The sequence below is a fragment of the Athene cunicularia genome (genome assembly GCF_003259725.1).
Source record: "Athene cunicularia isolate RWA chromosome 1 unlocalized genomic scaffold, athCun1 chr1_part1, whole genome shotgun sequence".
Taxonomy (NCBI): domain Eukaryota; kingdom Metazoa; phylum Chordata; class Aves; order Strigiformes; family Strigidae; genus Athene; species Athene cunicularia.
The window spans coordinates 89,443,179-89,470,019 of record NW_020799091.1 but is presented as its reverse complement, the minus strand read 5'-3'; the positions used below and the strand labels follow the sequence as shown (position 1 = coordinate 89,470,019).

Genomic DNA, 26,841 nt, shown 5'->3' with positions numbered 1-26,841 from the left:
TTTCTCCTCTTTTTACCTACCCTCCTGTGTTTATCTCTTACCATTGACAGAAATAAATCAGTTGATTAATTAACTCAATTCTATTTTGGTTATACTGAAATAATTTTATGTGATAAAGACATGAAGTGTAAACACTGAATGTATTTTATTAGATAGTCATAACAATCTAGTTATAAAAAATAATTGCCGGAATTTGGGATACAATTTCCACATGTGTACAAGTGACAGAGGGACTGCAGTCTACACAGACACTTTGATATTCAGCTCCTATTTAAGTACCAATTCCCATTCAATTTGATAAGGAAATGACACACAGAGGGAAGCTACAAGAAGTTAGTGTCTCCAGCCCTTTCTACTATGTGCTGGATCAAAGATGAATTGCACATGTATCGTTTAAAGCATTCATTGCAGCGTAATATTGCATCTGCTGTTCAAGACTGTTTCTTTAGAATAAAAGAAGCAGACAATGGCAGCATAAACCCAGCTTTTATATTACAGCCTAGAGATTGAAGACTTTTCCAAAGAAGCAGATTTATATTTTCATTAGCATGAGATTATCAATATAAGCAGCCTGTCTTCCCAAGATGGCACTCCACTAAGAAGGCTAGAAAAGTCAGGCACTCTGTGCTTGCCATTACTGGGAAATTTCTGGACCCTAGTGATAAACCAGCTCAAAGGATGTTGTGGTTTAACCCTGCTAGAGAGCTAAGTCCCACACAGCTGCTTAATGGGGAAGAGAATCAGAAGGGCAAAAGCAAGAAACTTGTGGGTTGAGATAAAGATAATTTAATAGGTGAAGCAAATCTACACACACAAGCAAAATAAGGAATTCATTCACTACTTTCCACTGGCAGGCAGAAAAATTGGCAGGAAAGCAGGACTCCATCATGCATAATGGCGACTTGGGAAGACAAATACCATAACTCCAGATGTCCCCCCTTCCTCCTTCTTCCTGACAGCTTTTATTGCTGAGGACAAGGTCATATCATATGGGATATCCCTTTGATCAGTTGGGATCAGCTGTCCCATTTGTGTCCCCTCCCAATTTCTTGTGCAGCACTAGCCTGATCACTACCAGTGCAGTCTGAGAAGTGGAAAAGCCTTGACTCTGTCTAAGCACTGCTCGGCAATAGCTGAAACATCCCTGTGTTATCAACACTGTTTTGATTACAATTCGAAAATATAGCACCATACAAGCTACTGCAAAGAAAATTAACTGTATCCCTGACAAAGCCAGTAGAAAGGTACAGGAATCCCTAGATGAGAGATGAGAATAATTAGTTCATATGGGCCAGGCTTCATTTGCCTCTTCCCAGGACTGCTTCTGCATTAATGATTTGCTGTATGAAGTATATGAGAGTTTTGGGAGGCATGATTAGCACTTGTCCACCCAAACTTCTTTCTTCCTCCTGGCATCATGACTTTTGAGTCACCTTCTTTACAATGGCCCAAATTCAGAGCTGTCTGCTCTGGTCAATAAAATGAAGATATGCCTTAAAACTCTGTCACTTTTTTTATTTATTGAATGCAATTCTGATAGGTCTCAGGATCCTGGAATACTAACGGACCTGTCTTGAATTGTGTTCTCCAATTGCAGTGGACAGTTCATACAAATCTGTTGGATAATTACTTCGTCAAGACAATGCTCTTCCCTTTTCATTTGCAGTTCTCATGCTTGTGGTCCACAACTGGTTTAGCTGAGTCACATTTTACTTTTCTGCTTTTTGTGAACAGTTATGAAACTTGGAGTATTTGCACTGCAGCTCATTGTGCAATGCAAATTTCCTCGTATGTGTTAACATTAAAAATGGACACGCTGTTTTTCCAAAGCATCATTAGTTATATCAAGTAAAATGAGTCACTATGCTCAAAACAGAAATTTTGCCTTCTGAAGACATTCTCCCTTATGAGATTTGTCAGAAATGTGTCCATGAAATCCTGTGGTGTTAAGAGGTATTTCAGATGCAGCATTGTTCTCTACCCAGAATGACAATATTTCATGGAAAACTTTTTTCCTTCCTCTTGGTTCTCAGTCAGAATGCTTTAGCTTCTAAAATTATTCGTGATGAACAGTACAGTCTGGGTGGTGTGTTCTCAGTTGCATGGTATGTTCCTTCAATAAAAGCCCCTCGATGGAAGCCTTCTGCCAAGAGGACAGTCTGGTCAGGGAGAGGCTTCTGGGGCTACAAGTGAAAGGAATTTGGAGACTGCCACTCTGTCCCAGCAGCTGGGACACTTAATCAAGCAGGCATCTAGGTATCTGAAGCAATGGAGTGAGAAAGTTTCAGAGGCTAAGGGAGAGTATAGAGTGTGCTGCAACTCAGAAAGTCTCTGAATTGACCAAAAGCAGGCCTGAGAGCAAAGCCCTACCCTGCAGGGATGCAGCCTGCAAGACAGAAAGCTGTTTACAAGCTTATTTGTATTTTGATTATCCCTAGACAGACCTATATAAACATTCTGGCTGACAGTGATCCCATTGTACAGCATTTGGTCTGTTCTAAATATGATTTATAAAAAATTCCTGATAATGGGAAAGTGCTTTGCATCAGATGCTGGTGATAACATTCTAACAATTTCTGCTTGTTCAGCAAAAGTGTTTTGTTCTTCCCTATTTGCTGGCAGTTCATGACCCTGTAGATACAGCAGCTGTGCCGTATACCAAGGTAAACTGCACCAGTAGTACCACCTGCTAGTACTCATGTGTTACTGATCACCCCTCCATATCAGTATAGAGAGTCTGGTGCAAAAGTCTGAACTATACACAGCTGTTGTTTTACAGATACAAAGGGGACAACCCTTTGTAATCTATGAATAACATGATTGTATATTTTCTCTTCTTTAAAAATGCTCATGTCCTGTCATTCCATAATTCATTTTGACACCAGACATAAAACAGGTTTGGTTTCTGTTATCTCTAAGCATGCAGTGAATATACTATTCAAATGTGCAGACATCATGAGTTCAGACATTCAAGATTCTTCTTGGTCTTTTTTAGACCAACTGTCAGGCACCAAATTCAAGTATAAATCAATACAGGATTTCCATCGGTGTTGGGAACCAGGATTTTAATTTAGCCTTTCCTCCATAAACTGCAAAGGTGCTTCGTATTCTACAACCTTAAGAGTCTCTTATTTACTTGCTGAGTATTCATATCACATTTTAAAAGAGCAGGTCTTAGTAAGACATGAAGAGCTTGAACCTCCCTGCTATCTGGATAGCTGGTGATGGTGTCAGCACAGTCACACCATGACAGATGCAATGAGTGAGTAAATTCCCCTGCTTCTGCAAGGATAAATGGTCTATACTTAAGGCTACAGCCAAACAAAAGGAACTACTACTACTACCTGGGATAATTTTCTTCACAAGTTTATTTTGCATGCAGTCTCAGAGGAAAATATTTTTCTACTGGAATTTGTTTTTTTTAGTTGAATTGTGTTTGCTCTCTGTTCCAGATGAGAAATTGGGTAATGGTCACATGTTTCTTATGCATTGGTTTCAATTAGTAATGCTCTTCCTAAGTCATGTATAGTTTATTTGCTTTTTGTGTTGTAGTTACGTGAAATGCAAGTTGCTTGTTAGAGGTGCTGGTTAATGTAAGTGGATAAGCACAACTTTTTAATTCACTTGAGTACAGCTGTGTCTCATCTAAATTGAGCTTACAGATTGGTGGAAGAAATGTTAAAAATATATTGCACACTAGCTTCAGGAGAAGTTTTGTACTGGAGTGTGCATTAGGGAAACTTCTTTGTAATTTCTTGAAATTGTTGGTATTCGAAATATCTCCAGCCTATCTCCACCTTGTCAGTTCTTTGCGATGTGTGTCTGGTTTTCTTTGCTTTAAGAAAACCCAAACACCTCATCCCAGCCTGCAGAAGAAAAATTGCCTCAAAATTGCCACTTTATTAATGCTGGGAAAGAGGAATCTGAGTTCTCTTAAGAGTCAGAACTCCTTCCTTCTTCCTGAACTGAATGATGACTCTCTGCATCATTGTATTTCCTTTACAGATTACTAAGAGCCTTAATAAAATGCTCCCTTTTCCAGTCGGGGTACAGCGCCTTTTGTATTCTGCTGCCCTTCTCCTCTCTCCAGAGATTTGCCTTGATAGCAGAAGAGTGGCCCATCTTTGCACTGCGAGGCTCCTGGCCTCCTGAACGAAAAGCAAGGTCACCTCCCTGAGACCCAATGTTCCCCAGATTGTCTTTTTCTTTCCCCACACTGGCCCTGAGAATACCACTCTGGTCAAACAAACTGAACATGATAGCTGTTATTTCATCTTTATTCCATTGCTCTTTTTTCTTCATAATCCATTAAGGCTACGATATTGGCTCACCTCCCTGTAGATACTCCGCACCCGATCACAATAAAGATGTAGGCATATGCACACCACAATTCCATTCACGCTGTTGAATGTCACACAATAAAACCAGCACACTGCTGTGTCTCTTCTATTTTAGCATCCAGGCAATTTAAATGTCTACTCCACTACAGTGGCAGCATCATAACTAAACATTTTAGCATCCACAGTTTCCAAATTTTTTATTATCAATGAATAGTTGGATAAATTAATGCCTGCTGAGATAGATGATGACACACTGGTGTCTTCACTGCTGTGTAGGTTTGCAGCAGCCTGAATGCTCTTTTTACTTCGTTTTCTTCTTACATAGATGGCAGAGGTGCAAGAGAGGAAAGGGTTTCTTTTCCTATGAAACAGTCTTTTTTTGGACATTTGGCTTTAGGCAGAGTTAAAATCCCTGACTGCCTGCTAGTGCATTTATTTTCATGAACTCAGATCATAAGATCTCAGACCGATTGTTTTTCTGTGGGCCTAGACTGCATCTGCCTGGTAAAGGCTAGACCTGGTTTTATGTATAAACTGTAAGATTTAGAATTTCAATCCACTCATTCTGTCTGTAGGTATCCTGTGGGGAAGGTCCCCCCGCATTGTTTTACATGTACCTAGCTGAAGTATAGACATGCTGGTCATTTCTTCCTCTTTATAGTTATGTTGAACAACGTCAAATGGTTAATTGTTGCTTCTTGTAGGGTCCCATGTATGGGCATCACCTCCTGGTGTGCAAAGGGAGAGAAAAGAAGGTTTGTACCTTTCTCTTACAGGCATACTTCTTGTGCAGTGGGTATTGAACACAGACAGTGAAACTATTAGCTCCAATTTTTTTTCTTTTCCCCCCTGAATACTTACAGAATCTGAAAGAATATTGTCTTGGTTCCTGCTTCACTGGATAGCGCAGCAGCATTCCCTCAGACTTGTGACTCTAGTGCTACAAAATGACAAACCATGCAGAAGGCCTCCAGCATCTCCCACATCCATAGAATTCCTAACAGCCGAGGCTGTAGCTCTGTAACAAACACTTGAGTTTTGCTTTCAATCTATTTTCATCATTACAGTTCTCATCCTTGACCTACCATTCCTCTGTGTACCTTTCTTTGCAGAAATGCTATGTGCTGACTCATATGCTTTTTATTTTTAATACACACATATGCAAATATGTGACTGGGCAGTGTAAGAAAAATATATCTGGACAGTAGAAGAGCCTTTTTTTTTTTTTCTTTTTTTTTTTTTTTTTAAAAAAAGCACTCAGTGGCTTCTTCTTTTACACGAGACATGTTTTTCTACAGATTTCTGCAAAAAATTGAATTGTGAGACCCTGGCAGTGAGGATGCTGTGGTAAGAAGGCTGATGATGAAGGCTTATGAGAATATAGCCTCCACAGACATCATGAGGAATACTGGCAGTACAAATGATGAGACCAATGTTTAAGGCATCTAGGGTTAAATCCATGTTCTACTATTCCCCTTTTGTGTGACTGGAAGAACTCACTCTTGAGCTCCTCTACCTCATACATAAGAAGGATACAGTAATCTTTATTTCATCCATTTTTCAAGTGTAATCCCTTTAGCACAGGGATTGTCCCTAGCTCTGCACTTGTGCTATGGCTGGTATAATCAGGAGTCCTGATTTTTAGATTGGCCTTGTGTATTTCATAAAAGAAGTACCCACTAATCCTTTTTCCACTGTAGAGGAAGAAGCCATCAAGCAAGGCTCCAAAACCAGTGAGCTGTTGCCTAAGAACAAAGCATGCACAAGGTGACTAGGTGTCTTCATTTGGCATCCGTGACTAAAAGCCACTGCCTTTTCCCACACCTGTATCTCCCTTCAGATCATGACTACATGTGCTACTAATATACTCTCTGCTTTGATCTTTTTTAAAAATTTTTGTGGCTCTACATGTTTACACACTATCATTTCCCAAAATAATATAAAATTTATCTATTAGATTAGCATCAAACTACATGGTTATTAACTTGAGGCCACATTTAATTTTCTTTCACGATAATATCCATCTAACTGTACTTAGAGTTGGTATTCCTGATGCAGACTGAACACCTGCAAAACTCTCATTGACTTCAGCCTTTTGTCAGCCTGGAGAATTCCAGATATATCCCAAAACTTGCAAAATTGTCAGCTGAGGTATTTGTTTGTATCCTCCTGCTCTTCCTGAAGGAATGTGGCATTACTGATATTAGATGATACATAAAAAATGGTGCACTTCTTTATGTTGTATAGAATTAACATGCACTTAAATGTTCCTTAAAAGACCATCAAACATGCCATAAGAAGCCCCAAAATGTGACACAGATAACTTTTTTTTTTTTTTTTTTTTTTTTTTTTTTTTTTTTTTTAGGTGCATCTGTTTTGAATTGCAGGTACACAAAGCAATCTATAATAAAACAATTCTAAGTTCATTATGAAGAGAGCTTGCCAAATCATTTTCTCCTACAGATAAGTTGTCAATTAGAGCAAGATAAAATATGATGGCACTGTGAATACTTGTCTTAGAAGCTATGAGAATTCTTCATTTAAATTTGTTCCTGCACACATTCAGCTAGCAAGAGGTGCTGTGACAATAGGTGTTTTTTAGCCATTGTTTCTCCTACTGTCCTGCCTATCTAGAAGAGGGCTACCTTTTTCTCACCCACTTAAGCATTGCATTTGCCCATGAAAAGAATGGGCTTTGTCAAGTACTTGGATGTCTTCTCAAGTATTCAATGTTTAGCAAAGGATAGTGTGGAAGCTAAATGGATTTGGCTACCAAAGCACTTTAATCACAGATACATGCAATTTTGTGAATTACACAACTTCCCCATTTCACAGGAGAGATGGCGACCTGGAGGAAGATTGGGTGGGCCAGTTTAGTGGCTTCTGCCATGTTAAGCACAGGGTCGTGGGCTCTTTTCTGTTCCCTGGGTTCCCTGAGTTTGGAGAGATGTTCTCAGATCTTGATGATGTATTGTGGGGCATTCCTCCCTGGAGCATTTTTCATCAACTCTTAGTTACTCCAGTATTCTTACATGCCTTTAGCTGTAGGACTGGGTAGAGAATAGCTTGATGATGCTTTAAGCTGTGAGACTTGAACAGCTATTTTCTTATTTGCCATCACGACAGTCTGTACACGTCTGGAGCACACCAAAACTATTCTGTTGTTTAGGATAAGCCATATTTGTGTCTATTTCTACATAAGAAAAAAAAAACCCAACAGTTAAAAATCACAGGTTTATACTAATAGCTATATTAGCTAGGCCTAGTTTATGCTATCTGCTACATTAGATTATAAATAGATACTCTAATGAGACGATAGATCAGACTTGCAACCAAATAAAACATGCTTTACTCATAAGGTAAGTGCAGATGGATAAAAATTTGTCATTATTTATTTTTTTCTATTTCTTTGTGAAAAATATTTGCTTTTCTGGGTGGCCACCCTTCTATCTACAATTATACATTTGGCATATTTTCACCCATAAATTTTGCATGTGTATCTACTTCGGGCACTTGCTAGAGCATTTTACTAGCTGAAGGTTTAGTTCTCACACTTAATGTTCAGCAAAGTAATCAGAGTGGTGATGATCATTGTTTATAGTAAATTTCTAGACCTTCAAGCTCCACAAAAGCAATTTATTTTCAGCAAAATAGATGTGAAGAGACTCCTCATAAATTCACACAAACAAAAGCATTTATCTGAGAGGATGTTCATTTCTTTAGTTGGGTATCTAAGTGTTTCATTGTGTTATCAATTTCCTCACCTTCTTCTCTATCATGAAATCTAATCAGCTCCCTTTCTTTAATGTTTATACTATTTCCTATAAATGGAAAGTCCTCATTATGGGAACCCATTTTGTTCTTCTGAGTTGTGGATCTGCATGACAGTCAAGCCTTAGTTTAAAGTCTTCAAATCTAGGTTCACACAGGTATCCTACTGACAATAAGGTTAAATCAGAGCTTGTCTATAGCATTAGCATGAAAAGAACAGATCTAATTGACCTAAAGCAGAATGTTTGGAAAAAAAGCCTTTAAGGAAGCCTCAGAATATAGTCAGCCATCTTTATTAACACAATAGAGTCAACCAGGCTTGTTGTATGATGGAAGATGGTTTATCCAAGCAGTCATGTAGTTTTATTACCTTCACTCACATGCTTCCATAATTCTAAATCCTTGATCTGCTCATTATCTCTTATTGTGGTCGCCACAGAAACTCCAGTTCTGTGGAGGTAATTTCCCTGTTAGTGTCCAGCCTGCTTGAAGACCTTGAGCCTCTGAAGGTCTTTCTCATGATCAAGATTTCACATCAACTTCATTTCATCACTGGCCCTTCCAGCTGGAATGACTGCTCCAATGACTGCACTGTGATATTAGTCACATCAGCAAGGGAGCTGATGTTAAGCACATCTCGATTTTGTAAATGGGTAATGTCAGGACATAACAACAAGAAAATAACTTCTATTTTCCTAGCTTATTTTGGGTGTGTTTTTTATTTATTTTCCTAATCTGTATTAAAAATTATTTGAAAGCAAGAAGAGGGTAACAGTAAACATGTATCATCAAGGAACTCAATGAGATGTTGTAGCAAATTAGGTCATTACACATGATTGGATGATTATAATGATAAAATATCAGGCTTGGCTTTAGAACATAGAAGTTAGTCTGAATATATATGCAAGCCTGAGGGGGTAGTTTCATTATCTTCTAGGTTTAAGTGTTGTTTATGTGAATTGTAGAAACAGCATAGTGACATCTTCGCATATATGTTGAATGGTTGTGAAGTTTTTTGCTATTTTGCAGGGGGAAGAATTACAATATTATGAGTTCTCTCACATGTATATGGCCTTGAATAATGACTTTTTCCCTATTTTTCTGCTATTGATATAATGTCTCTTAAGCTTGTGTTATTTTTGTATAATGTCATATACTACAGTTTGTGTCATGAAGAAATGGCCTACTCACGAAGTAAGTACATGCTTCATCAGGCTGTCACAGTCAGTGTTCAAAATAAAAATATTTTCATCTATCTGTTTTGTAACATTTGCAAAAAACTGTATGATGACACACATTGTTCAAGCTTCCCATTAAGTAAGTACCATTCTTCTTGCTCCAAATGAACTGATACTTCTGATCTGATGAAACTATGAGAGATAGTTATTCTGGGTGAAGAGTGAAGTTAATGCAAGGAGTGTTTGTTGAGACTATTTGATGAAAATGTACTGCTTTCAGAGTTCATGTCGGCAGCTACTTAAATCCTTCCTTCCTTCCTTCCTTCCTTCCTTCCTTCCTTCCTTCCTTCCTTCCTTCCTTCCTTCGAGTCCTGGCAATTGAAGTATTTTGCATATCAAAAGTAATTTCTATTACATTAAACAATGCATACCAAATGTTGCAGTCCATTAGGCCAGAGAAAAAAAGTGTAAGTAATTTTATTTCCACAGAATTCCTTTGGATTTATGCTAGCATTAATTAGACAGGATTTAGTGACTTGAGATACAGCACAAGCATTAGCATTTTTTCCAGGATAACAGTTTTACTCTTATTTGATTACTCAAAAAACAACAACAACAAAAAATCAACCCTTAATATATTAAAATATAGTCAAAGATTCTTATGCCAGTATGTCTGGGGATTCTGCTTGTTTACTTAAAGCAAAAACAATTTCTGTCAATACACCTACAGAGAACTAAAAGTTCATTTTCACTGGGTAATTCTAAGTAAACAGAGGAGAGAACATGGCAGTGCTTTTTTATAGCCACAGTATTTCTAATGTCACATTATTGTGCTGTAGCAGTCTAAGGAAACACCTCTTCAGCACTCAAGATAAACTGTAGACTTATTAAAGAATGTTAGTATAGTTCAGTTTCTTGTTAACAATTACAAATATAAATGGTAAAAGGTGTATTTTCTAAGACTGGAAGAATCCACTGAATGGATTACACATTTATGGATAAATATCTTTGTTCTTGGAGTAACTTGGAATAAGTTAATACATCTAAGAATTCAAATAAGAGTTGTTAATCATAAATATCTGAGCTTCCTGTGTTATATGGCTCAGTGACATACTTAGTTAAAATCTAAATTATGCCTCCTTTCAGGAAGTTAGATGTCTGTATGAAGACTAAATTCACTACTCTTAGACCTACAATAAATGGACTTCACTGGGGAAAGAGATTAAATTCTTTTCTTTTACCACAAGTGTAGCAGTTGTATATATGTTGTGGTTTGAGCCCCAAGGGCAACTGAGCACCACTCAGCTGCTCCTACCCCTTCCCCCTCAGGACTGGGAAGGAGAGAATGAATCAAAAGGCTCAGGAATCGCGATAAGGATAGGGAGGGATGAGTCACCCATTACAGTCATGCCCAAAAGACAACATATTAGGGAAGAAAAAGAACATCAATTTAATTCAAACAGTAATAACACCACCACCACTTAACAGGCAGAGTAAGACAGTGAGAAGCATTACCACATCTTAAAAGCACCTTCCCCCAACCCTCCCTTTTTCCCAGGCTCAGTTTTGCTCCTGATTTCTCTACCTCCTCCCTCTCAGAGGTGCAGTAGGCAGGTAATGGGAGGTGCTGTCAGTCCTGCTGCTTCTTCCTCCTCGAGGGAGGGGACTCCTCGCAGGGGACTTCTTCCTCTGCTCCAGAGTGGTTCCTCTCTCATGGCAGACAGTCCTCCATGAACTTTCTCCACACGAGTCCTTCCCACAGGCTTCAGCCATTCCTGTGCTGCTGGGATGTGGGTTACCCCCGTGTGTTGTAGTCATCCCAGTGCCTAACTACAACGGCGGGGGCTTCTTCCCACAAAATCATGGCCTTCTTAAGGCACAGACACTTGGGGTCCTCCACAGGCTACAGGTTGACATCTGCCCCACCATAGACCTCCATGGCTTGTGGGGGGAGCAGCCCTGCCATCTCACCACAGGCTGCAGGGGGATCTCTGCTCCAGTGCATTGTGCCCCTTCTTTCTCCTTGTTCCATTGACCTCAGTGTTTGCATAGCTGTCTTCCTTGCAACTCCTCCTCGCAACTCCTCCTCACAGCTCCAACTAACTCCTCCTCCCAAATTCCCTTTCTTAAATACATTATCACAGAGGCACAGCCACTGTCACTAATTGGCTTGACTTTGGCCAGAGGTGGGTCCAACTTGGAGCCAGGGAAGATTTCGAGCAGTTTCTCACAGGACCCACCACTGTAGCCCCATCCCCCACTACCAAAAACTCTCACCACATACCCAAACCCAGCACAATATGCTAACCAAACACCCTCCTAGGTCACAGGCCTGCCAATCCGCCTACTTCAGCAGGCAGAGATGATCATGCTTAGTATTAGCTGTGCTTTTGGAATGGTGGCTGTTAAGTCCATGTTTTAATGACAACCAGAATCCATTCAAACCTCCTGCAGCATACACATGCTTTTATGTATTTATTAAGAGTTAGTTGAAATCCATTATAGTATTATAAAGACACTACAGGAATGCAAACAGAGAGTAAAAAGAAGAGCACTGTGGAGTCTGGTCAGTGTAGATTTTAACCTTCCCAAGGCCTCTCTGAAACTGAATGAGACTCTAACAGGCTTGTTAAAAGCATACTGCCAATCTTTGGTCCAGTCTTTATATACTGCAGGCTAGAATGGGGGTTTCTGATACAATTCCTTCTTTGCCTCCTTTGAATGTGGTACAAAACCTTTTGTTACATGTTGGAGAAAGGTGCATTGTTCTGAATGTTGAGACTTTTATGATGTATTTGTTATAATAGAAGTCCAGTTGCTGATTATCATGTAGCTGAATGGTCTCTACATGACAAAGGAAAATAAAAATTGAATGTATCTTAATCCATAATTAGATACACCAGTGAAAATTTCTAATGAAAAAATTAGTTCAACAATATGCAATTCCTAAAATTTAATATTTCTCCTTATTTCTCAACTATCTACAGTTACTCTTACAAAGTAAGGCATATCAATGGTTAAGGATTAACCAGTAAATCACACCCCTCACACTTTTTTTTTTTTTTTTTTTTATTTTTTTTTTTTTTTTAGAAAACACGTGGCCAGAACACTGACTGCAAAGAACTCAAAAATTTCCTCTTCTTCCCACCTTTCTTTTTAATCTTACAGCCTGAACAATATCAGTCTCTTTTCAGTCTTTCCTTTTCCTTTTTATATCTTTTTCAGTCTTTGTCCTTCAATTCCATTACAATTTGTTGTCTCATCTCATATTCGGCTCTCACCATTCAGTTACTTGTCCCTTGTCCCTTTATGTTTTATCTTTTTCTGATTTGTCCTGCTGTTTTGCTCTTTTGTGATTTCTAATGGAACTTATGGTAGAACATCCTTTGTCAGGTTTTTTATTTGATTCTTATCTAATTATGGATATTATTTTTAAATCTTACATAGAAACATGTTTGGTTAGTTAAATTTTATGAACCAAAAGAAAAAAATTCACTTTGCAGCATGCTGTGTGAACAGAACAAAGGAACAGTTGCAAAGATAAATGTACTAAAGGCTCTTCATAAGCACCACTTTAAAAGTCAATTTCTCAGACAGCCCAACAGGATGTCCAAACTCAATCAAAACATGTGTCAGGCTGCATGGTTGACATTTCAACACTAAAAAGAGCTTACCCTAGTTTTAACCACAGAAAATGGATTATGTCATGTCACCAATGAAACGGTGCTGAGCGAGAGTTTGATTACACGCTATTAAAAATCTGGTAGTGAACTGACTTTCAAAGTCAATACTGATGGGTAAATTAGTAAATCTTAGCCAAAGGCATGGTGGCTACTAATACAAAAAGAGAATGTTTCTTAACAAGTTCAACTTTCTTATGCCCAAGATTGTTAGAAATAAGATGTTTCCATGAGATAATCTTAACCCACTTTCTGTGAGAGGCAATAAATACTACATGGGTTTATAAGAACTGATTACATTGCAGGTGGGAGAAGAGAAACTAATTATGTTTTCTTCTCTTATAGTTCTTCCTCTATAAAAGTAATATGCATGACTGTGGTGATGAAGCACTGAAGGAATGCCTGAACTTTGACAACGTTAAATATTAGAGTTTAATTTCTTTCTGTATAAAACATTTAATGGTGTGAGGGCTCCTTTTATATTCTAGGCAATTCCCAGACCTTCTGCTCCCCTGTTCATCAGAGCATGGAGGACTGGAGGGGAACACCTGCCTGCTCCTTAAAGCCTTCAGAGGAACTGAGCAGTAGATATGTTGATAGGCTTGTTAATCATTCTGCTCATCATTCTGTCTGTAAGTAGCCTCACATCCATGGTGAGCCACTGATCAGTCCAATAATGACGAATGTCAGCCAAGAGGAAAAACAAGAGAATGCTGTATCTCTCTCAGACAAATCTCACTGCTGAGATGCTTTGCTGATGCCCTTTCAAAAGCACAACATTCCTCAGGGCAGATTTAAATGTTGAATCCAACTAAAATATTCATAGGAATCTTAAACCAAACAAACACCATACATGCAGGTTTCTGTGGTCAGCAGCTTTACCAGATCTGCTTGTGTCTGTGATTTGAAAAACTGGAAGGCATGAAACCAGAAGCTGCTGAAGGCATAGAATCAAAGCAGGCTGCTATTAAAAGAGATTGGAGAAAGAAAGAATAGAAAAAAGGTTTTCATGGTGGAAGCGGTTGTTTCAAATGGGAATTTTCTAGAGACTTTAGCTGTAAATGTTTTATAATGTTATATCCTGGTTTTATTTGGTGGCTGGTTTTCTCCTCCATCTTACCCATCTGTGCACACGCACACACCCCACACACCCCATCAGTGCTTTCACTGACACAAACACATGGCAGGAGCTGTTTAAATCAGTTGTTAACAAGGGACCAAATTGCAAATAAAAAAAAAAAAAAAAAAGAATTATGGGGAAGAGATACGTGCTTGTTCTGAAAAACAAGAAAACCAAGCAATCAAAAATCTCCAGGTGTAAAGTCCACCTACACAGATTTGAAAGGTCTGTATGGAAGGTTGCCTTATAAATGTGAAGTGCCTTTAGAATTTGGTGTTTCAACTGTTCTGACTCAGGAAAAGCATGGTCTTTGTCTGCACAAAATATTTGTAATATATAAGCCACTCTAAAACCTGAATTATGAGGATAACCTTTAGATTCAACTCATCTCTGAACTAAAGATGATGCCACCAGCACTTCTCCCAGTGCATGCTTTGAAAAAACCAACACTGCATTAAAGGGTTCACTTAGAAAAAAAACACTTTTTTATAACAATGCTTGTTTATGATTAGTCAAGCTGTGATTTGTATTTACTTCAGTAACAACTATTTGAATCATCCTATTATGCTATGAAGAGGTTTAAAAGTCTAATACAATATTTTGCAATTGCTTAAATGGTGTGTAGTACACAATAGGTTCTGATGGAATGTTTTCTATGCACCTTAATTAACATTTAGATTTGAAATGTGCAGGATGCAGTCTAAAAGGTTTTATGCCATTTAAAGGAATATAAAATAAGATTACTAGTGAACTTACATAATTCTTATACCTTATACAAACAGGTTTGAATTTCATCTTTCTGAAAATCATAAAGCACAAACAAATTTTTGAGCAGTACAGTGGTAAACATAGAGTTCTTTCAGAGTTCCTTTATGATGAGAAAGGACACCTCTAGTCCTTTACAAAACTTACTGTAAATAATTTTGGAGGATGTATTTATGGGTAGTACATGTGGGAGGTTTGGAACCAGCTGTAATTCTCATGTCTTCAAATCTGTGTCCCCTTTCAGGCATTTGTGCTTGGCCACTACTTGCATGACAGTAGGAAAAAAAAAACCAAACAAACAAAAAACAACCCAACACATTAAACTCTCTTTTAAAATTTGATTTGAATATTCTGCTATTTCCTCTACTCAATGGCGTCACCACTTTTAAACCTAACCCAGAAATGAAATGGGGCATATACATAAGTCCATCTGATGGCAATCAAACACACGATATATCTTTAATAATTAGTGCTTATTTTGACATAGAGCTGCTTGAAACTCAAGTTTTCAATAAGATTTATTTACAACTTAAATGCATTTAAATGCCCCCCAGGTATTTTTCAGCCATTTTAACTATCTCTGATTAAGGGTTGTATGTGATAGAGAAGGGGAGAAAGGGAGTCATTTGTATGTGAGGGCAGTTCCACGGTCCTGTGATATTCTAGGGCAATCCTTGACACGTTACTGGTGTTTGCATAACTCTTCGATGCGAGGACTCTGTTTTGTCTGTTATAATGAAATCAGCACTTTTGAACAGCTCTTGTCTTTCCACAGGGACCATACAAATATGTACTGTAGGTCTGGCTCAGAGTTCCTATAACCACAAAATGATTTTGTCCTGGTACAGCTCAGCATGATCGTTCAGTGTGGTTGAAATGACTGACTCTTGTTTTGTTTTTCAGTCTCTGGAGGAAGGAGTAAGAAGACTGCATTTTGGCACTTCACTGTAAATGTATTCATCCAACAAGCTCCAAACAAAACCAGATATTTTTCCCAAATAAAGATTGTAATGGATGTACATTTTCATTATTTGAATAATATTAATACAGCTATTTAATACAACTATTAATATTTAAAAATAGCCTAATGGATTTTTTTTTTTAATTATTGTATAATAGAAGAATGATGAATGCAAATATCTGGGATCTTGGAGAACAGTAATAACTATTATCATGCAATATATGACACACCAAGGAATTAATATTGAAAGAGTGCCAACCACATCAAACATGGTGCATGTTAATGGGTTCCCTTCTGAATACAGTAAAACAATGCACAGGAATCGGGGAGACTAGAAGATACGTGGAAGTCCATGGCAACAAAAACTTAAGTTTATGCATGAAGCTGTGCATAACTGTAAACAAACATAAATGAAATTTGAGTTACTTCTATATGAGCTCATCTAAAACAAAACACCTGTCTCAGGAGAAACCTGGGAAGATTTCTATGTCACTGGGAATATATTTATACATACTAATTTAGAGAAAGAAATCATAAACATCTCTGTAAATTTCATACCAGTAACTGCCATTTTCCTTTCAAAACTATTCAAAACAGATAAATTATTTCCTAAATGTATGTATAAAATACTCTGGGAATTTAATGATCAGGTCCAAATGAAACAATGGAGAACTGCAATTTTCAGTTTTAATTGAAAACCTTTTCATTTATTTTAAAGTAAATAGATTTTTTAAATGTTTATAATTTGAATAGCATGCTCTTTTCTGACACCATACCATTTTAGAGTCAGATGAAAGCAATTCAGACACTTCTATGTAAACCTGAGGTCAGTTGTGTGTTCAGCACAAATGTGTTTTTATCCAACAGAGCACTTAACAACAGAACTTCCCAACATCTTCTGCCTTCATTCCCTCTCTGGAGCTACAAACAAGTGGCCTCTTCATCATATTCACAGGAAGAGTCTTGTCAGGTCAGGGATTCTGTGACGTCTGCTTTCCTTCCTCAATATGTTAAATTCTTTACACAAAATGCTTTCAGGGATCCATGGCGCTGTACTTGATCTTTTTTTTTTTTTTTGTCTCCTAAGTGTCCCCATAATCAGGCTTTTACTGTTTGGAGTTTAAACCTTTTCTTCTCCAAAAAGAAACTGGCAGAAACAGCATCCTATGGAGACATCATCCACAATATAATTTGGCTTGAGCATAGTAAGATTTGATGTCTAGAGCCTTCTAATTAATTTATAACTGATATGTTAGGAATGAAGTCCAGTAGAGTCACTGTAGGCACCCTACATATTCAGTGGACAGAAAGAGGGGAAATATATTAGCATGATTCTCCCCTATGGTGGGAGGATTAGGAATGGGGTTGGTCTTCTGTCTTCAGTGCTTCAACAGAAATTGCTAACATCAGGTACATTTAATCTGGTCTAATACTGCCAGAAGTATTCTCAGTAATATTATCAGGGATAACTATTTTCAGTGCTAGAAAACTATGGATTGTCTCTGCATTAAACAACACATTTCTATGAGAGCTTTTGATTTGCTGTGCTAGGCAAAATGGATGCCAGTTTCTTTTAAGCTAAATATATTATGGTTAATTAAACTAATGAAAGTTAATTTGGTATAACATGAAGCCAACTTGATAATAAAAGAACTCATTTATTTCAAATATTACAATTCCAAAGAAGGGATGAAATATGCTTTTAATAAAAACCAATATCTCAATTAAAATGCTCAAATACTGTAGGTATGCAACTTTTAAAAATTCTAAGTATTTTAGTATGGATGGTGTCTGTACTTAATTTTTTCCCCCTGTGTGTTCTCTTCTCCACTCTTCCAGCCTCACTTTTCCTGGTTTATGACATCCATCATGTCCTTGTCATGAATTCTGAATTAGGTCAGGAGTGAAATGTCCTATGGTCTCCCCGAATAGTGTCTCCTTTCTTGAGAAAGGCAGGCCTATGGCATCAAAGAAGGAAGGAAAGGATGAAATCATATTCATTTGTTCGTATGTTTCCCTATTGGAGGTTTTATCTTAGGGTAGGGATAGGCCGGAAGTATTTTTGGATGTCGGAATGCGGAATTGTCTTTGAAGAGATAGGAAACTGAAGGTGAACATGCAAAATAAGTGTGGCCAGCAGGTCAAAGGAGGTGATTGTCCCCACTCTACTGTTAGACTCCATGTGGAATACTGTATGCAGTTCTGGGGCCCCCAGTGTAAGAGACCTGCTTGAGCAGTACCAGAGGAGGCCACCGAGATGATCAGGGGTCTGAAGCACCTTCCCTGTGACTCTGAGAGAGTTGGGGTTGTTACGCCTGGAGAAGACAAGGTTCTGGGATGACCTTATAGCGGCCTTCCCGTACTTAAAGGGGGCCTACAGGAAAGATGGGGAGGGACTCTTTAGCAGGAACGGGATGAGGGATGATGGTTTTAAACTGAAAGAGGGTAGTTTTAGATTAGATATTAAGAAGAAATTCTTGACTGTGAGGGTGGTGAGGCACTGGCACAGGCTGCCCAGAGAAGCTGTGGCTGCCCCCTCCCTGGCAGTGTTCAAGGCCAGGTTGGACGGGGCTGTGAGCAACCTGGGCTGGTGGAAGGTGTCCCTGCCCATGGCAGGGGGGTTGGAACTAGATAATGTTTAAGGTCCTTTCCAACCCAGACTATTCCATGATGCTATGATTCCCAGGCAGGAGAGGACCAGGAGAGGGCTGCTACGCTGAACAGTATGAGTACAGGACTGTGGTGTCAACATGGGAGAAAAGGAGAGCTTAGCACAAGGCTAGAGCCAAGGAAGCATGGAGCAGCTGGCTCACGGCAGAGCTTGCCCTCTGATAAACGCAGAATTTTAAGAAGAGATCATAACTTGTCTAAATGTTCATTCACTGTTTGTCTGGCAGCTGGGTGACAGATTGAGCGTGTGAATGAGGAAAGACACAGCAGGACCTTCCACTGGATTCACTCACTACAACAGCAGTAACACAGGGTGGCAAAAGGCTTTTAGAAGAGGATCTGTTTGAATATATTGCTCTGATCCATTTCAATTTCCATTTCCATCAAGTAGGAGTCCTGAGAGCTAAAGAAAACCAGATTTCACTAGAACAGAAACCACTGCAGCAGAGGAGGAGTGGGTGTCCTGGTATTGCCAGAGCAGTCAGATCAGCATTACTAGCCCAACTAAACGAATGAGGTAATGGAGAAGCAGAAATGGGCGTAAGGACAACACAAAAGGTTTGTGATGAGTTTGTTTGTTAGTATCTTATGACCAGGTATTAACTTGAGCAGTATGTGTTAAATCAGCTTATAACCCCTCTGTGTTTAAGAGAAGATTGGGAAATATTTAAGTAGAGGAAATATATGTAAAGGGTCACACTGCTGAAATATTTATTTACTTTTATATCTGGCAAAATTCCCAATTAAGTTAGAAAGTTTTGTTTCAGGATTATTAAATAATTGCGTCTAACACAAATGCATTTTACATGGTAATTATTTTTGAACTGTTGTAGGTGTAACTGTTAATGAAACTGTCTTTTGTCTTTGCAGCAGAGAAGGAAAAGGCTCTGTAGCCGCCTTCTCCCTGCTTCCCCACAAGTTTGCTATTTAAGAGCTTGCCAAGTCAAACAAATTTAATTGCAGTGCCTTTTTCTTTCTTATTTCATGCTAAGCATGGGCTCACGAAACAGTGCAGAGCTGTAAGACAAGAAATCCTGGGCATCTCTCTTTCCCTCTATGACTCAAGGGAAATATAATAAATCCCCAGTTCACCTTTGCACCCAGGCAATGAGGAACATAGTCTTTATCCGCCTGTCTTTCAGGGCTGTAATGTGAAGTAATTCAGTGTGGACAGTTTTTTCAGTTTGGAATATTTAGGATGAATTCTTACTCCCTTACTTCTCTTGAGGGTCTTCATCTTTTGCAGGCACTCCCACTAAAAGAAAAGGGACTACACGTAAGAAAAGCAGATTGTGGGGAGCTCTCCAGAAGTTGTGTGTTTTATTACTACAACTACAATTTTTTGTCTTGCTAAGAGAAATGAAATTTAAGCTTCTTGGGCTTGAATTTTTCTTTATAGTCTCCTTGTGACTTTGAACACTGCTCCTCAGAGAATTAGAAGTTTTATATGGCAGACTAGCTGGTGAAATATGCAGAACATAAACAAGTACCCAAAATGTCCAGTATGAGTCCTCCAAACCAAGAAGTTGAAACATGCAATTTTCATAGCTCCCCCTTCACTGGCATTGCAGCACTGACAAATCTGCAGCCTCAAACATACTGTACTCTAGAGCAGGGACTGTGGGAGCATCACCAGTCACATCCTCAGACTGTTTAGGTACTCACATTGCATTGGCACTCCAAGGGCAAACTTGACATTGCAATGCAACTGTGTCAGCCCTTCTACTCTTCCACAGTCTACAGTGAACAAACATGCCTGTGTTGCGATATGAGCACAACCATTCCCAAAATATGTGCATTGTAACTTATTTTTCTGCTGTTTTATAAACAGTGCTATGTCAGCACCCAGTATATGATGTGTGCATCATGTGATTCAGATAGAAAAAACTGTTTTGATCCCATTCCCAGCTGTTGTATAAATTGGCTACTACTGGAATATAATGGGATTAGTTTATGTTTCGTATCATTTAATGTACTGGAATTACTACCAGAAATAACTATCATAATAACTTGAAAGTAATGATAGCTGGTTTTGCTTCTGTGAAAAAAGGGCTGCCAAAAAATTCACAGAAGAGTTTCATGCCCTGCGCTTATGCCCACTGAATGTATCAGGCACACAAAACCTTTGATTCCTAGTTAGTATCATGGTAGCACTGAAGGCTTTGAACGTGGACATGCTCTGTGTATTGGGATGCCTGTTACATAAGTGAAGTGTTTGCAGCTGTGATGAGACAGAAAACTCTCTTTATATATCCTAAAATGTTTTATCCTTGTAAACCCTGAAGAAAAGTGAAAGCTAATAATCCCAAACCAACAAAACCTGCATTCTAGTCATCAAGTTATAAGCATTATTGATAGCCATGCCTACAAAATGCTGAGAGGCTTGCAGATTTCCTAATCAGCAATGTAGAGCTATAACTGAGCTAACCGAATAATCTATTCAATTGAAACAATAAGGAAAGTAAGATAATAGTCTACTCCCCTCACATTTTTTAAAACAGATCTTGAGTCCTTCATAGACAGACTTCTGGGCTGTTCCCATTAAGTCACCTGAAGTTCCCAACAGCTTTCAAACTGTATTTCACCTATTGTGGAATAACTAAATGCATCCACAGAGGCTCATTCTCATGACATGGACTGTCTGTTGAAACAACTGAATTGCAGATTTGCTTCAGCATAGCACAGCATGTTACCTGGGTGCACACACAGCGATTCAATCAACGTCCTTAGAGAATTTTCCCTTCTACAGCTTGTGCTCTCCTCTCTCCCCCTCAAATCCATGCACACTGAATAGTCAAATCATGGGACTGGTCATTGAAAATACTGTTCTGCCTGACTGAATGAGAATTTCAGTAAAAGCAAACCTCTCCCTAAATACTGAACAACCATTTTTACCTAAAAGCATCACTGTGTCACTCTCAAAAAATTGACCAGTTCCTCTAATATTTTCTGAAATTATGGCTAAACTTTCAAAATTTTACAGACTGAATGTATCCATTATCCCTTTTGAAGACCTCCTTAGTAGCTGATTTAAACTCACGTATACATTCCACTGTACAATCTTAAATAGATCAATTACAAAAACAACCACAATAACCGTAAGAATTTGACTAGATTTTTGAAAGGGAAATCACAAGACGGTTATTCATTTGTATTTGTTTTGAAGTGGTTGTATATCTGGTTGCTTATAATGATACTGTTTTCTTAAATTCTTGACTATTTCTTTCCAAGCCTATTATTTTATGTAAATACTGTTCTGTCAATTGATGATCTTTAACAACACTTGCTTAGGACTTTAGGCTACTCTCCTGCCTGTGAGGAACTCCACAATAAGCGATCTCTGCAGAGAAAAAAATTCTGAAAATCATAAGGCCTGGTCTGGACTTGTTCACTTAAACTGTTGTGATTTTGTTCTTAACTGTGAATCAACACATTAAATCAAATCCTCTTTCATAATTTCAAGAACAGAAATCATTACACTGGTTTCTAAGTGAATCACAGTTTCTCCTATAAAAACCCCTTATTATAACTCAATTTATATTTTAATATTAAAATAAATATGATCACTAAGTAGATGTAGCATTACTGTCCTGGTTTGCAAAGACCAGCTGTATTTTGTACATGTATCGTTGGCCCAATTTTAAACTGCTGTAAGTTGGCATTAGCCTACTGGATCAGACAGTTGAGATCTGTCTTGATAATTTGATTTTTGTAAGCTATTTCTGCTATATTTAAAGTATTTTTAAGTTTCTGTTGCCATGCCAAAAAGTAAGAGGCTTCCTGCTTCCCGCTTCCCTAGATACTTTTTAGGTGTTATTTAGATCATGTCACTCAGAAATAAAAATTATCCATGGTATTTCTTCTGCATTGGCACAGATTTATTTTTTCTCTAACTGGAAGCAGCTGAAACAGTATCGAAAATGCAGTGGGAGTCACAGGAAAGAAGTGCTACAGAATGACCAGGCACATACATTTTTCATAAAATCTCTCAACTAGTCCTTCAAGCCTTACAAAGTCAGGGTTCAGCTGAATATCAGTTTGTCTCCTCCTTTTAAGCTCAGGTGTATGTTTTCATTTGTAAGTAATGAAATCATAGCACTGTTTTTTCCAACTAGTGATAAATTTCAGACGTTTCAGGTAGAAATGCAAACAGATGGACTAGCCTGATGTCTTAGCAGTGGTGTATCCTGCTATGCAAGCTCTTCTCTCAGGGTGAAATTCAGGCCTCTGCAGAGGGACCAGGCTAGCGAGTATCACTCAGCCTTCAGTTAAACCAAGGACGTAAGCCTTTTTCTGACTCACTGCACAGCAGGCTACATTTCATTCTGTTACCTGGGTTCACCTCCTTCTCCAAAACTAACTTGCATTTAAAAGTATGTTATCCTGAGCAGTCCCACCAAGGACAGAGCATCAGACAGATGGCAGCCTGGCCCTGGGAGATTAGGGTATAACTGGAGAGAGAAAAGACAAAGAAATGAAGATGAAAATGCTACAAGGGAAGAACTGACTATTAAAGGTCTGTGTGGTACCTTGCACAATGGGCCCTTGATCTTTTTTCCAGTATAGATATTACAGGCACGTGACAATTTTCTAACATTCTGCACAAATTCTGTCTGATGCAGGTATTGTTCATAGCATTGTTGCTTTCTTTAACATTAATCCTTCCTTGTGTTATATATCTTCTTTCTTTGTGTCCCTTTTTATGTTCAAGTTTTGAAGAACACCTTGAACTATAACTGAGGCTCATTCCAGATCTCTAGAGCCTGTCCATACTCTTAACGAAATAAAATGCTGTTGGTGAGATATGTGAAATGAATTGGAATAATTTAGTCTCCCTAGTGCATGTGTGTATGTTTCAGTAGACATTTACATTTTCCCCAAAAGGCATTTTTTTCTAAAAAAGATGTTTATTCATAGGGGTTGCACTGGGAACTATGCACCCTATGCTCTGCTAGCAACTACCTTTTGATGAACACATAATTCACATAAACTATATTCTTATTCTTTGAGCAAATCTGATGTAATAGACAATAAACCCCTGTTGTTTAGACAGCCTGTTTAACCTTGGTACTTGGTTTCATGGGCCATTAGGTTCCTAGGTAATGATTGCAATTCTTCATCTACTAGCACTCATGATGTTGTAAATACAGTTGAGTTAATAAGTCAAAATTTCCCCCTTTTTTCATTCTCTTCTAAACACTTGGTACAGAAAAGTGATGGCTCTTTGCTGGATCTGTATGTAGCATTGTGTCATTTCTCTTTTGCATGTACTTTAGCACAGCATATGAGTAGAGGGGCACTGGAAGGGCCATTAGTAAGTGTTTAATTATTAACATAATCAGACTCTTTAATTCTTTAAAAAAATCCAGTGAAACAAATAAAAAACCTACAACAATGGGTTAAGAAAATTGATCTTGCTATATGGTAAATTTACTTTCATTGCAAGTATGTGAAAGCTGCTTCGCCTTTCTGATATGGAATCTTAAAACTGAAATGAAGCACACTTTGGAAGAAGGTGGCAATTTTGTTTAATCAATCTTGTTTTGTTTTGCCTGGGATTGGGAACCTAGATTTATCTAGAGATAATGTAATCTATAGCTTGCATATATATGTTTTAAAAGTAATAACTTCTATCAGCCTTATGTGTCCCAGTTAGTCAGCCCTGGTACAGATTTATTCAGTTATGACAGGTGAAAAGAAATTGTAATACACTTAAATTATTATTATCCTCTCTTTTGTTATGGGTATTTCCAAGAATAACTACTTTATTTAGATATCTAAATATCAGTCCTGAAATGAGCTGTTCAAACAACATTCTTGCTAATTCCTGTGTCTATAAAAAAATGGAGCTTCATGAGATCACAGAGTTGACAGTGGACACTTGTGCCTCTAGAAAATTATACCAATTATATCTGAGACAGGCAGCAACCTTTTTGTGTGCTCATGAGGTCCCTTCTCTCTTTTTATTCAAACCTTTGCATAATCTGAATCTTCAGCATAGCATGTCTTCCAAAAAGCTAGAACATGCTTATGTGCTAAGAAATTTAGTCAATAACGTGAAAGATAAACACTGAGTGGGTCTTTCTGTAGTAGATTACAATGCACTGGTGGATCTAAATTCCTAGTCCTGAATTATCAGTCTAACAAATATAATCAACATTCAATGAAGTTATACTTCATACCACCTTTTGAAAAGAAAATTCTGGTGCACACTAGAGCTTCTTGCAGTGAGATACTGCTTAAGCAATATAGTCTTTTAAAAGCACATATTATCAGATAATTATTCATGTTAAGCATCCTGAAGTGAGGCCAAAGGCACTCGATGTCTAAACAAGGTCAATTTCGGATAATATTCCCTATTAACCATACAAGAGAGCTGCATAATAGCTCTGCCTATTAGCTGCCAACACAATAAAGATTCACCTGCCTCCTTTGCCTGTAACCCAAGGAGAGAACAGACTGACAAAGATGGGAAATGGTGATCTGGTTATATCACTACGTATATAAACTATCCCACATATAGAACTGTTATAATAAATATAAATTCCCACTTACAGAACAACTTTTTCCTAGGGGTGTAGTTCACAACAGGATGTATTACAGGAAAATTAGTCTCAGTTATTTACAGGAAATTCAGATGCTGAAGAATGGTTTTGTACACCATATCATGACTGAATAATGGGGAGAATAAACAGCAGGACAAATTTTATCCTATTATTCGTGTTATTAACATCTCGAGCAAAACAAAATTTTGAAAGGGCATTTCTATCCTATAACTGACTGCTAACAGTAGTTGGAGTTACAGGTACCCCTATATAGGGGCTTCCAACACTACACCTGTGCCTAAACTTTTCCTGTCAATTTTGTGATTTTGCAGTCACATTCTCATATATATATATATTTTTTTTAAGCATATATATGAATGAGAGAGTTTAATTATGTCCCCAGCTGTTACAACCACAAAAGAAAGAGATGTTTCAGTACCGTTATATGACAGAAAAGATAAAACTAAATAAATATAAAAAAATGCTCATGAAAAGCTTAATTTAAGCAGCATCCCACCCCAAAGTAATGTCTTGTTTTGGGTTTTGAGAAACATGCTTGCTTTTTTTTTTTTTTTTTTGGTGGGAAAGAGAGGCAAAGAGTGCAAAAAGTTCTTTGTTATTTCAGCTAGGACATCATGGCAAACTTCTGAACACATCCACAATCCATCACCATGGGATAAATTATTCTCAAGAACAAGCCACCCTAGAATTGACTGTGCCAGTGATACTTGTTTTTTTACTTCAAGACAGACCTGAAATATGGTGATATTGTCCTGGAGTGACCATGTATGTGAACACTGAATTATTAGTTGTGTTGATTGCACTTTTTGGAGTATATTCTCATAAAAGGAGTTGGTGATCTGTCATACTGATTATTTTAGTTTTAAGCTGCTAAAAACATCTGCAGCCTATTACCCTGGGCCACAGCCAATAGGTGGCACATTACTTGCTACATATGTACCACTGAGGAAAAATTGAATGACTTAGGTACTCATTGAGTCAAAAAAAAAAAACCCAAACCAAAAAATGCTTCTCTGACATTTTTTCCCTGGGCTTTAGAAACTACAAGAAGTCATGAAGGAGATCTGTAAAAGATCATATTTAATTTACTTTCACCATTATGCAAAGTGTTGTGGTTTAAGCCTAGAGGGCATCTAAGTACAGCAGCCACTTGCTCACTGCTTCCCCTAAGGTAAGAGGAGGAGAAAATGCAACAAATGGCTTGGAGACCAAGACAAGGACAGAGAGCGATGACTTGCCAATTATGATCACAAACCAAAGACAGATTTGATTGGGAAAGAAAATGAACATCAATTTAATTTGAACACCACCAACACTATTTTACCAATCAGAGTAGGACAGTAAGAAATACAACCACATCTTGAAAACAGCTTCCCTCCACCCCTCACTTATTACCAGGCTCAGCTTTGCTACCCAGTGGCACAGGGATGCTGGGAATTGGGGTTGCAGTCAGTTATCACCTGTTGTGTCTGCAACTCCTTCCTCAGGGGGAGGACTCCTCATGCTCTTCCCCTGCTCCATCGTGGGGTCCCTTCCACAGGAGATAGTCCTCCATGAACCTTCTCTGATGTGAGTCCTTCCCATGGGCTGCAGCTCTTCATGAACTGCTCCAGTGTGGGTCCCTGCCAGAGGCTGAAGTCCTCCCAGCAACAGACTGCTCTAGCATGGGCTTCCTTCGGTCCCAGCTTTCTTCAGGTGCAGCCACCTGATCTGGCATGGGGTCCTCCATGGGCTGCAGATGGGCATCTGCTCCACCACTGACTTCCATGAGCTTCAGGGGTCAGCCTGCC

The 26,841-nt window shown here is 38.3% G+C and overlaps 1 protein-coding gene and 1 long non-coding RNA gene across 2 annotated transcripts in view; one reads left to right on the top strand and one right to left on the bottom strand.

Annotated features, from left to right (window-relative positions):
- The window catches only part of TMEM47 (transmembrane protein 47), a 146,334-nt gene that overhangs the window by 18,737 nt on the left and 100,756 nt on the right, over window positions 1-26,841 (top strand). The gene's annotated exons all lie outside the window — the stretch shown is intronic.
- LOC113482867 lies at window positions 10,859-26,668 on the bottom strand. Its single transcript, XR_003398932.1, has 3 exons — window positions 26,465-26,668; window positions 12,330-12,333; window positions 10,859-10,881 (listed from the first exon to the last, which is right to left on the bottom strand). It is a non-coding gene; the product is annotated as an uncharacterized LOC113482867 (long non-coding RNA).